Here is a 13,326-nt window from a genome sequence, read left to right as displayed (position 1 = left end):
GAAACATATTTTGGTGGATGCAATTATCCAGGAAAAACAAAAGGCCTTCATGCGCTTTTCATAACTGCGATTCAAAGACATATTTCACACGTACGAGGCGAGTCGCCCACCCGAAACACATCCAGATAGGCTGTTATGGACGAACCGGCGGTGGAGATATTAAACACCCGGCTGCGGGGCGGCTGCAGGGCACCCGGAGGACACGGCCCCGAGCTCCTCCTTCCACCGAAGTTCAAACTGTGCAGCCAAAAAAGCGTTTAGTTACACCGCTCCATCAACATGTAACAACCTCCAGGCTGAACTGAAATTGTCTGAACTTGTATCTTTTAATGTGTTTCGTCACTTCCTAAAGGTCCGACAACAAAAATCAATTGAGCGGTGCCTTTGCTGACCAACCTTGTCACCATGACCCCCTTGCTCCTTGCACTTTTGTTTTAACCTCTACTGTATTATGGCCCTATTTATTTATTATAATGTAATATTGTAATGTATTTTGTATTTTTATAATGTTGAAGACGTGTGCTGCTGCCCTCTTGGCCAGGTCACCCTTGAAAATGAGATCTCGATCTCAACGGGTCTTTTTACCTGGTTAAATAAAGGCTAAAAAAAAAAAAAAAAAACTTCTCCGGACTGAACTCTTCCAGTGGCCCAATTGTTGAAAAACGCGTGCTAAAGTGCCCCCTGGGAGCCAAGACGCGCGTCAATGGGCCCTCTTGGAAGCCAAAACACGTGCTAAAGTGCCCTCATGGGGGCCAAAATGTGCGCTAAAGTGCCCTCTAGGAGCCAAAACACCTGGTAAGTGCCCTCATGGGGGCCAAAACGTGTGCTAAAGTGCCCTCTAGGAGCCAAAACGCGTGCTTAAGTGCCCTCATGACAGCCAAAACGTGTGCTAAAGTGCCCTCTGGGAGCCAAAACGTGTGCTAAAGTGCCCTCTAGGAGCCAAAACGTGTGCTAAAGGGCCCTCTAGCAGCCGAAACGCATGCTTAAGTGCCCTCTTGGAGCCAAAACACATGTTAAAACAGGCCAAATCTATGTTTTTTTAGTCTTAGGGTATCGATATTAAAACAGGCCAAATCGACGTTAAAAAAGGCCAATTTTTTTTCAAAAGTGGCCTCTTGGGAACCAAAACGCGTGCTAAAGTGCCCTCTTCAGTGGCGAGGACGCGCCACTATGTGCCCTTTTTTTTCCTTTTCTCCCCTGCCCTTCAAAAAGTCTGTGCACGCCACTGAACTCTTCCATCAGATTTCATCAAGTGGAAGTCCACAGTGGAAAACGAACGACGGGAACGCAGTTTGCCGGTCCGTCAGCTCCCTCCGGACCCACACATGTTAAGTATTTTCTGATCTGGCAGTCCATATTGACGAGATGACATTGTTTATCAGAGCGTTTCCAAAATTGTGACAAATCGCTGTTTTGAATATTAAAAAAAAAAAAGGTAAAAAAAACTGCTTATGATCCAGAAACGCTGAGGTTAAAGATGGATCAGGTTTTTGGGCAGAGATCACAGTTTTGGTTGGAGTTACTACGTCTTTGACCTTTGACCTTATAATGTGTTTGACTGCTTTAATTCAATACATGAAGTTTGAAATTGCTACCAGATCATTCCCACACTTCCTTTTCATCCGACTTCATCCCCAAATCATTACCAGAGCTTGTACTGGAATTTCATGGCCAGTAGAGTTTTTAGAGTATTTATTTGCATAAGTAATAAATAGACCTTATTTTTTGAGTAAAAACAAAAATGAAACTCATTTTTATTGTTTTGAATTTCTTGGATGTATTATCACACACAGGTATATGTGTCAAAGTTTAGTCTAGGGTAATGTAGTGGGTACCAGTAACCATCATTATAACAGCTGAATAGGAATACTATGAATTTGAATAAAACACCTAAAATTCAACATAAACAAATGATCACAACTTACATTGGAAAAAAAACTGTGGTAAGGAACCATCAGTGCTATTTTCAGACATATAGGACACAAGAGGCTTAAGGATGAGGAAGTCCTTTGTTGTGAATCATAATATAACAAAGGTTCTTAGACACTTTATGACTTAAATATGATCAAACGTCATTTTTGGGAACTTACAGCCTTAAAGAGTGTCAGAAACAGATCATAGAAACCCAATGGACCCGTAGCAACCAGCACAATGTCGAATCCTGTTGTCCTTCTGGGTCAAATTGACCCAATATGTTCCCTTCCTCCATCCTTCCTTCTTTCCTTCCTTTCTCCCTTCCTTCTTTCCACAATCCTTCCTTCCTTCCTTCCTTCCTTCCTTCCTTCCTTCCTTCCTTCCTTCCTTCCTTCCTTCCTTCCTTCCTTCCTTCCTTCCTTCCTTCCTTCCTTCCTTCCTTCCTTCCCTTCGTCCTTACTTCTTCTTTCTAACTCTTTTGATCCAATTGACCTGATCTTCGTTCCCTATCCCTCCATCTTTCTTTCCTTCCCTTTTCCCTTCCTTCTTTCCTCTCTTCTTTACCTTCTTTCTTCCTTATTCTTCCTTCCTTGAACAAATCTGTTCCCTCCTTCCATCTTTCTTTCCTTCCTGTTTCCCTTCCTTCTTTCCACAATCCTTTTCCCCTTCCTTCCTTCATCCTTACTTCTTCCTTCCTTTTTGACCCAATCTGTTCCCTCCCTCCTTCTATCTTTCCTTCCTTCTTTCCTCCCATCTCTCCCTTTGTCCTTCCTTCCTTCCTTCCTTCCTTCATCCTTACTTCTTCCTTCCTTTTTTGACCCAATCTGTTCCCTCCCTCCTTCTATCTTTCCTTCCTTCTTTCCTCCCATCTCTCCCTTTGTCCTTCCTTCCTTCCTTCCTTCCTTCCTTCCTTCCTTCCTTCCTTCCTTCCTTCCTTCCTTCCTTCCTTCCTTCCTTCCTTCCTTCCTTCCTTCCTTCCTTCTTTCCTTCCTTCCTTCCTTCCTTCCTTCCTTCCTTCATCCTTACTTCTTCCTTCCTTTTTGACCCAATCTGTTCCCTCCTTCCATCTTTCTTTCCTTCCCTTTTCCCTTCCTTCTTTCCTCTCTTCTTTACCTTCTTTCTTCCTTATTCTTCCTTCCTTGAACAAATCTGTTCCCTCCTTCCATCTTTCTTTCCTTCCTGTTTCCCTTCCTTCTTTCCACAATCCTTTTCCCCTTCCTTCCTTCATCCTTACTTCTTCCTTCCTTTTTGACCCAATCTGTTCCCTCCCTCCTTCTATCTTTCCTTCCTTCTTTCCTCCCATCTCTCCCTTTGTCCTTCCTTCCTTCCTTCCTTCCTTCCTTCATCCTTACTTCTTCCTTCCTTTTTTGACCCAATCTGTTCCCTCCCTCCTTCTATCTTTCCTTCCTTCTTTCCTCCCATCTCTCCCTTTGTCCTTCCTTCCTTCCTTCCTTCCTTCCTTCCTTCCTTCCTTCCTTCATCCTTACTTCTTCCTTCCTTTTTGACCCAATCTGTTCCCTCCTTCCTTCCTTACTTCCTTCCTTCATCCTTACTTCTTCCTTCCTTTTTGTTCCCTGTTCCCTCCCTCCTTCTATCTTTCCTTCCTTCTTTCCTCCCATCTCTCCCTTTGTCCTTCCTTCCTTCCTTCCTTCCTTCCTTCCTTCCTTCCTTCCTTCCTTCCTTCCTTCCTTCCTTCCTTACTTCCTTCATCCTTACTTCTTCCTTCCTTTTTGACCCAATCTGTTCCCTCCCTCCTTCTATCTTTCCTTCCTTTTCCCCTTCCTTCTTTCCTCCCATCTCTCCCTTTATCCTTCCTTCCTTCTTTCCCTTCGCCCTTCCTTCCTTCCTTTCTTCCTTCCTTGACCCAGGAGGACAACAGGAGGGTTAAACTTGTGGACTCATCTTTATACCTGCAGTGGAATTCATTTCAAGCAGAATTGGATTAGGTCATAAAAACTGAAGTAGCTAAGCATCATTAAACCTTTGGACTCATTTTAAACAGAATAAGGTGAGATCATTGGTCCACAGATTTAGATACCAGCCAAACACGAGTTAAAAGGCCCAGTCAAAACATTCAATCATTGGGGTTTTCTTTCTCTGGTTACTCAACTTTAAGTCTAGGTTGTTGTTTTTCCAATGAATAAAGGTAATAATCTGTAAGATGAGGCTAAACCCTTTTGGGTTTCACAGGTTGTCACATTTGTCTCCAATACTTTAAACCTTACACTGCAAAAACTCAAAATCTTACCAAGAATATTTGTCTTATTTCTAGTCAAAATGTCGTTTCTAGTCAAAACAAATCTCATTATACCTAGAATAAGTATATTTATACATATACATACATAGTTATACATAAAAAAGTAGCTTGTTTTTAGACACTTTTTTAACTTATTTCAAGTCTATTTTCACTTGAAATAAGTAAAAATAATCTGACAGTGGAGCAAGTTTTTCTTCCTTATTACAAGCACAAAAAACTTCCTTTCACTGGCAGATTTTTCTACTTATTTCAAGTGAGAATTTGTTTGAAAGAAGTGAAAATTATCTAAAAATAAGTACATTTTTAGGTGATGAGTCTTATTTAAAGTGGAAAGAGATTAGTTTTGACTAGAAATGAGACATTTTGACAAGAAATAAGACAAATATTCTTGGAATGATTTTGAGTTTTTGCAGTGTAGCTCAACTATCATTGTTTTTCAGAGTGAAGTTTCTTTCATGACCACCGTCATCTGCGGTTGTTATACGCCGAATATTTTTCAAGCTCTTACGACTTCCTGTGAGTTATTATTGCGTTGATATTTTTCAGTTCATTATCCAAAATGAAGTCTCTCGACTCTCGGCACAAAAAACCCCAAAGCCCCCGAAAATCCCCCCGAATGGAAAACCCATGCAGCCGGACCGCCGCCGCCCTGAGTCGTCAACTTCTCATCGATCGCAAGCGTCAACAAGCGTGGTCGGGTCGGTCGTCATCTGCGGAAGAACTCAGGAAATCGTGATTCTTGTCTTTTCATTCGCCTCGAAAAAATAAAAAATCCGCAACTACTCGGCTCCAGTTTCGGAGATTTGCCGACACCAAGTAAAAAAAAACAAAAAACGGCGGCTTACGAGTGTGTGAACCTCTCGCTGACCTCCCACCTCCCTTTTCCCTTTAAAACACAAACACACACACACACATATTCAGCTCTACCCCCATTATATAAAGGCCTGGATTGGTCCAAATCGACATTTTTCTCGGCCAATGAACTAGCCTCAGAAATGCGTATAAAATTCACATCAGCGTGAATTACAGGCTGATGGGATTCACTGCAGCGCTCTTCAAAAAGCCTCTCGTGTTCAAAAGGGTTTCGCCCTCTCTCTAACCTTTCTTACCCTCTTTCTTTCTTTCTTTCTCTCTCCTCCCTCCTTTCTGCCCGTTCCCTTTTACCTCTCTTAACCCTTTCTCCCTCTCTCCCTCCATCCATCCTCCTCCTCCTCCTCCTCCTCCTCCTTTTTCCAGCTCTTTATCCCCAACTATTTCATCTTCTCTTTCATATTTCAGGCCAGTCTGTCATCGACCCGTCCATGTGACTTTCCTTTAGTGCTCCCATCTTTCTTCTCTTGATCTCCCCGTTGTTTCTTTCCAGCCGTCGATTCCCTTTTAACAGCGAGCCAGTGGCCTTTCACAATGTGTTTCGCAGAGACGATAGAGAGACCCCAGGACAGGCTGAGACGGAGAGACAGAGAGAGAGAGAGAGGGAGAGAGATTGAAAAGTCTGAAAGGAAAAAATGAAAGATACTAAAGAGATATTGAGAGGAACAGATGAGAGAAGCTGCAGTGTGAAAAGCAGAAATGTGGCTCTGATTTAGACGTCGTTGGAAAGTGTGTAAATTCACTCACGTACAAAACGTTGAGTTTCTTGTTCTTTACACTTGAGTTATTTTCATTAGATGCTACTTTATGCTTCTACTTACTCCACGTTTCAGGGGAAAACGTCCTAATATATTGCGCTATAAACACGTTTTTACTTTAGTGCATTTATCTGGAGGCTACTGTCACTTCGTGGTGTGAGACTTAACACAGAAAACACATGAGCACGTTTATTAATTAAAACATAAATGTCTTTTATGTCCCTCTCTTCCTGTGTTTTATTTTGAAGTGTCGACCCATTAAAAAGATATATAAAAACCGTCTCAGTGTAGTTTTCCATCTCCTCTCTCAGCTTCTCACAGCTGGAGCTCTATAGAAACAACCAGGACGGTGTCAGCCAATCAGAAGAGAGGAGGCTCCGAGCTTCTCTTCGGATTGGTTCGACTGTTTTTTGGGTTATCCAATAAAAAATAGAGCAGATTTCAGAATAAAACACTCAGAGAAACCAAATCCTGCAAAGTGTTAGATGTTGGGCCCAGGTGTTGAGGGGGCGGGGCTTAGTTGTGACATCACAAAGTGACAGGAAGTCCTGACGGCTGGTTTTAAGGCTCAGTTTCAGAATACAGGCTGTGTGCATTTCTCTGTGGACTGAGGCTTTGATACTTTCACAGTATTAATATAGAACCTAGAGCTGTTTTATAATCACACTACACATGGACATCTACCTTTATACTGTATGGAGCTTTAACACAAACATCTGCCTTTATACTGTATGGAGCTTTAACACAAACATCTACCTTTATACTGTATGGAGCTTTAACACAAACATCTACCTTTATACTGTATGGAGCTTTAACACAAACATCTACCTTTATACTGTATGGAGCTTTAACACAAACATCTACCTTTATACTGTATGGAGCTTTAACACAAACATCTACCTTTATACTGTATGGAGCTTTAATACAAACATCTCCCTTTATTTTGAAGGAGCTTTAACACAAACATCTACCTTTATACTGTATGGAGCTTTAATACAAACATCTACCTTTATACTGTATGGAGCTTTAATACAAACATCTCCCTTTATTTTGAAGGAGCTTTAACACAAACATCTACCTTTATACTGTATGGAGCTTTAACACAAACATCCACCTTTATTTTGAAGGAGGTTTAATACAAACATCTACCTTTATTCTGAAGGAGCTTTAACACAATCGTCTACCTTTATTTTTAAGGAGCTTTAACACAAACATCTAACTTTATTTTGAAGGAGCTTTAACACAAACATCCCGGTGCGGCTCGGTGGAGGTCTTCTCAACACAGTGATGCTCGGAGAGAGAGAGAAGTATTAAAGAGGGGGAGAAATGAAAGACAGACGTGTATTAGCACATTGTTACTGCAGAGGCCAGTCAGTCTGGGAACTCATAATAACTCCTCAACACTAATGACAAAACCACACACACACACACACACACACACACACACAGACACACACACACTGGCTCGTATTTGTCCTCTATCTCTCTCTGGCTCTATCAGTGTCTCTGTAGCGTCTTCTTGTGTTTTTCCCTTTCTTGTACACACACACAGACACACACACACACCCGGTGTTGCAGTGCTGATGGTAAAACCATTCCCTATCAGGGTTATTCAGAGGGGAAAGAGTCATTCCTCCTGACAGCCCCCGTTAGGAGAAGAAATACCTCCACCACTAAAACCGGACTTGGGTTTCAGTCGTGACACCGCACCAGACTAACATCTGATTTTCTGGGTTATTTCAAGTGCAATGTGAGAAAGTGGCCAAAAAATGCTGTAGCCTATTTAAATAGAAAATAGAAAAAAGCTAAATAAGTCGGAGAGACGGGGAAGCACGATTGGTGTTTATCGTGTTTGGGACGCGGGGTCGAGACCAGTGGCGTGCACAGGGGGGCGGCAGGGGGGGGTGGTTGCCCTCCCTCGTGGCCTAATTGTTGAAAAACGCGTGCTAAAGTGCCCCCTGGGAGCCAAAACGCGCGTTAAAGTGCCCTCTTGGAAGCCAAAACACGTGCTAAAGTGGCCTCATGGGGGCCAAAACGCGCGTTAAAGTGCCCTCTTGGAAGCCAAAACACGTGCTAAAGTGCCCTCTAGGAGCCAAAACGTGTGCTAAAGTGCCCTCTAGGAGCCAAAACGCGTGCTTAAGTGCCCTCTAGGAGCCAAAACGTGTGCTAAAGTGAACCTCATGGCAGCCAAAACGTGTGCTAAAGTGCCCTCTAGGAGCCAAAACGTGTGCTAAAGTGCCCTCTAGGAGCCAAAACACATGCTAAGTGCCCTCATGGGGGCCAAAACGTGTGCTAAAGTGCCCTCTAGGAGCCAAAACGTGTGCTAAAGTGCCCTCTAGGAGCCAAAACGTGTGCTAAAGTGCCCTCTAGGAGCCAAAACGTGTGCTAAAGTGAAGCTCATGGCAGCCAAAACGTGTGCTAAAGTGCCCTCTAGGAGCCAAAACGTGTGCTTAAGTGCCCTCTAGGAGCCAAAACGTGTGCTAAAGTGCCCTCTAGGAGCCAAAACGTGTGCTAAAGTGCCCTCTAGGAGCCAAAACATGTGCTAAAGTGCCCTCTAGGAGCCAAAACGCGTGCTAAAGTGCCCTCTAGGAGCCAAAACGTGTGCTAAAGTGAACCTCATGGCAGCCAAAACGTGTGCTAAAGTGCCCTCTAGGAGCCAAAACGTGTGCTAAAGTGCCCTCTAGGAGCCAAAACACATGCTAAGTGCCCTCATGGGGGCCAAAACGTGTGCTAAAGTGCCCTCTAGGAGCCAAAACGTGTGCTAAAGTGCCCTCTAGGAGCCAAAACGCGTGCTTAAGTGCCCTCTAGGAGCCAAAACGTGTGCTAAAGTGCCCTCTAGGAGCCAAAACGTGTGCTAAAGTGCCCTCTAGGAGCCAAAACGTGTGCTAAAGTGCCCTCTAGGAGCCAAAACGCGTGCTAAAGTGCCCTCTAGGAGCCAAAACGCGTGCTAAAGTGCCCTCTAGGAGCCAAAACGTGTGCTAAAGTGTCCTCTAGGAGCCAAAACGTGTGCTAAAGTGAAGCTCATGGCAGCCAAAACGTGTGCTAAAGTGCCCTCTAGGAGCCAAAACGTGTGCTTAAGTGCCCTCTAGGAGCCAAAACGTGTGCTAAAGTGCCCTCTAGGAGCCAAAACGTGTGCTAAAGTGAACCTCATGGCAGCCAAAACGTGTGCTAAAGTGCCCTCTAGGAGCCAAAACGTGTGCTAAAGTGCCCTCTTGGGAGCCAAAACACATGTTAAAACAGGTCAAATCAACGCTTTTTAGTCTTAAGGTATTGATATTATAAAACAGGCCAAATCAACGTTAAAAAAGACCAAAAAAATTTTCACCATGTTGCTACAGTCTCACTCTTGTCATTTTATGAAGCTTGGCAGCCCTGAAAGTGCCCTCTAGGAGCCACATCTGGGAGCCAAAACGTGTGCTAAAGTGCCCTCTTCAGTGGCGAGGACGCGCTATTATGTGCCCTTTTTTTTCCTTTTCGCCCCTGCCCTTCAAAAAGTCTGTGCACGCCACTGGTCGAGACGCCAAGCGGCTTCGTATTTCTGCAGTTTGCATGAAATTGAAATCTATATTATCCCGGTTATTTTCTCTCTGGCTCGGCGGCTGCATATAAATCAGAGCTGAGGAGCGGACCACCGGCTCAGTGGTGAAAATACAGCAGGCTTAAAAACACTGGCAGCAGCAGAAACAGCAGCAGCCGAAACAGCAGCAGAGCTCGGGCACTCGGGGGTTAACTGGAGTGAACTGGAGATATTCATTAGCTGCGTTTGTTAGAAAATAAAATAAAATAAAATAGAATTATAATAAAATAAAAGCTGAATAACACGCAGGTCGTCTTGATGTTCGCGGAGGATTTAGACTCTTTCAGTTCATGGGATTCAGTTTCTCTCTTCTCTCTCGCTCAAGGACATTTACGCAATGTTCAGACGAGGCAGCTCCAGTCCAGCTTCTTTTGCTTCTTTTTCTTTTTTCTTTTCTTTTTCTTTTTTTTCCCCTTCCCCAATACGAGGAGGAACTTTTTTATGAAGTCTGCACGGAAACATCCAGAATCCAATCCCCTCAGATCAGATTTAAACCACATTTATGGGTCAGATGAGATGGGATTCAGGCCCCGGTCCGTGGAGCTGCAGCTCAGCTCCACTCATCATCACTGCTTTTTATGTGTTTGTTTTATCTGTTTTGTTTCCCTCATTAATAACGTCTGGTAACACCTGAGTCCACCTCGTACATCACACAACTACACACCGGCTCTGAGGGGTTTTTTTCAATTCATTTTAGAACATGAATGACTTTTTTCTGTGGCTTAGAGTCACATGACCTCCTACAGGGGTAAATGAACCAATCAGACGTCAGGACAGTGTGTGTCCACAGTCCTTAATAGGGATAGTTCAACATTTTGTCAAATTGGCCAGCTGCCATAATCCCTATAGTCATAGCAGTAGGTCCGTTACCTTTAATTGTCGGTGCAAGCTGTTTTTAGAACGGCGGAGCAGAGCCGTGAGCTGCTCAGAGCTACGCTACGGAGGCTCATTATGGGATTTCTTGGTTTCCCTCATCAAACTCATCAAATACACAATCCAACAACTCCACAACGCTCTGGTGGACAAGTTGTGACCTGCACATTCACCACGCTATGAGATAATAACACAACGTTACCAGACAGAGTTGTTGTAGAAGGAAATTCATGCAAAACCGCTGATGCGTGTTGCCTTCAGGGACAGTTTTTCATCCAGCAGTCTCTGCATTTCCCTCTAAAACAACTCTGTCTGGTAACGTTGTGTTATTATCTCATAGCGTGGTGAATGTGCAGGTCACAACTTGTCCACCAGAGCGTTGTGGAGTTGTTGGATTGTGTATTTGATGAGTTTGATGAGTTTGAAACCAAGAAATCCCATAATGAGCCTCCGTAGCGTAGCTCTGAGCAGCTCACGGCTCTGCTTCGCCGTTCTAAAAACAGCTTGCACCGACAATTAAAGGTAACAAACCTACTGCTGTGACTATAGGGATTATGGCAATGGGCCAATTTGACAAAATGTTGAATTACTATCCCTTTAACTCTCTCAATGGAGCCGTCGGATTGGCCAATCACAACAACACACACTCTTTTGTATTTGCATATAAAACAGGAAGTGAGATCTGATAACAAGTCGTCAATGGAGACGTACTTTTATATCAGGTGTGTAAAGACAGACCAGGTGAGACCGGTTCCTCAGTGAAGATCTGAGAAGAATAAAAACATCAGACCCAGTTGAACGATGATGGAACATGTCGCCTCATGTCGGAACCAGAGGTTTCTTTAGATCCAGCTGCGGTTTCATATTTTTATCGTCTCTTTGAAACTAAATCTTTGTTACGATGTTTCCAAGGAAAAAAAAAAAACCTCTGTCCTCTGTTTTTAACTTTGATTGTTTTTGCTGCTACAGAAAAAAAAAACATTTTGTGATAAAAATAAAAGATGTTTTTCACTTCGGAGCGATAAAGTGGAAGCGATGATGAAACACAAAGGAAACCCCGACTCATTTCCAGGGATCAATAAACAGTAAAAAAAAAAGAAAAGAAAAACGAAGGTCATGGATCATCCAAGTGGTTGGAAAACAGTGTCCACTTTCAGAAAAACTAAACCCAAAAAAGAGAGATTGAGAGCGACAGGAAAATAAATCCCCTCGTGATCAGGAAAACCAGCGAGAAAACACAGCTTTTTAAAAGCCTCCTTTCCATTGTCGAGCGACGGGGCCCTTTGAACAGTTTTCTTTTTTCATTTTTTTTTTTCATTTTCTCCTTGAAAGAGAGATCACAGCGCTGGAGAGAAGCACTGAAAGGATCCTAATAATATTTTTACTGATGGTTTTAAGAGGCCGAGCCAGCAGCCCAGCGATAGACCTGCAGCGCTCCGTCCAACATCCAAAGGGTTTGATATTAAAGATTTTTCCGCCTTGAAACCGAAACAGCTCGACATCTGTGAAATTAATAGGGTTAATATCTGTAGTATTTGTGAAGAGCAGAAGGAGGAGGAGGAAGGAAAAAAGAAATATTAAAATGATGTTACAGATACGGAGCGTTGGGCAACGGAGAGAGATAAGTGTTAAAACGAAGCCAGCGACATCGTCATTAGGAGTTTTTATGTCGATGGCGGCAGCGTCCAGCGTTTTGATATCGAATACAAAGAGATGGGAGCCACGGCGACATCTGCTCCACACATCCACAACGTCACACAGTCTTTTATATTTTCCGTTTTTAACTCCAGGTCTCGTCCAGAGCGAAGCAGAAACTCTGTGGGGGTTCGGAAAAAAAGAGTCGAAACACGTGACCGGTTGTTTCCGTAGAAAACAACGAGCTCATAGTTTATTTGTCGGGTCGTGCTGCTAGGCGACATCTAGTGGCCGGAGCGAGTATGACGGGAGAAAAAGTCGGATATAGTTTAAGGAGACGTGTGTTTGTTTTTATCCAGGAGCTTCAACAAAACCTCAGAACAACATCGTTAAGCTTTTTTATTATGTTTATGATGATCATTTAATATTAATTAAAGGGATAGTTCAACATTTTGGCAAATTGGCCCATTGCCATAAACCCTATAGTCATAGCAGTAGGTTCGTTACCTTTAATTGTCGGTGCAAGATATTTTTAGAACGGCGGAGCAGAGCTGTGAGCTGCTCAGAGCTACGCTACGGAGGCTCATGGGATTTCTTGGTTTCCCTCATCAAACTCATCAAATACAAAATCCCAAAACTCCACAACGCTCTGGTGGACAAGTTGTGACCTGCACATTCACCATGCTATGAGATAATAACACAACGTTACCAGACAGAGTTGTTTTAGAGGGAAATTCATGCAAAACAGCTGATGCACGTTGCCTTCAGGGACAGTTTTTCATCAAGCAGTCTCTGCATTTTCCTCTAAAACAACTCTGTCTGGTAACGTTGTGTTATTATCTCATAGCGTGGTGAATGTGCAGCTCACAACTTGTCCACCAGAGCGTTTTGGAGTTGTTGGATTGTGTATTTGATGAGTTTGATGAGATAAACCAAGAAATTCCTTTAGCCTCCGTAGCATAGCTCTGAGCAGCTCACGGCTCTGCTCCGCCGTTCTAAAAATAGCTTGCACCAACAAATAAAGGTAACGAACCTACTGCTATGACTATAGGGATTATGGCAATGGGCCAATTTGCCAAAATGTTGAACTATCCCTTTAACTGTTTAGATGAACATTTATGCTGCACTGTTATAGAGTATGATTTAAACATGAGCTAATGGTCTGCGAGTGAGTTTATAGATGTTTTATTAACACTTATTAATACTGATTTTCATGATTAATTCAGGTCGTTACTGTTTGTTGAGTATTTTATAGACAAAACAAACTACCCACCCTCCAAAAAACGATTTAAAATACACAATTGACCCTTCGCCAACTCCTCCCACAAACGGCTATTGTCCAATCCTACGTTAGCAACCGTAACTATAGGCCTGGCAAGCTTTCCGCAGTGAGTCATTACGTTTGCTTTTGTGGACACATTTTGAGACTAAAAACGAAAAAC

This window comes from Trachurus japonicus, chromosome 18 (genome assembly GCF_045865225.1).
Source record: "Trachurus japonicus isolate A0001 chromosome 18, Traja_1.0".
NCBI lineage: Eukaryota > Metazoa > Chordata > Actinopteri > Carangiformes > Carangidae > Trachurus > Trachurus japonicus.
This window is presented reverse-complemented; position numbering follows the sequence as displayed.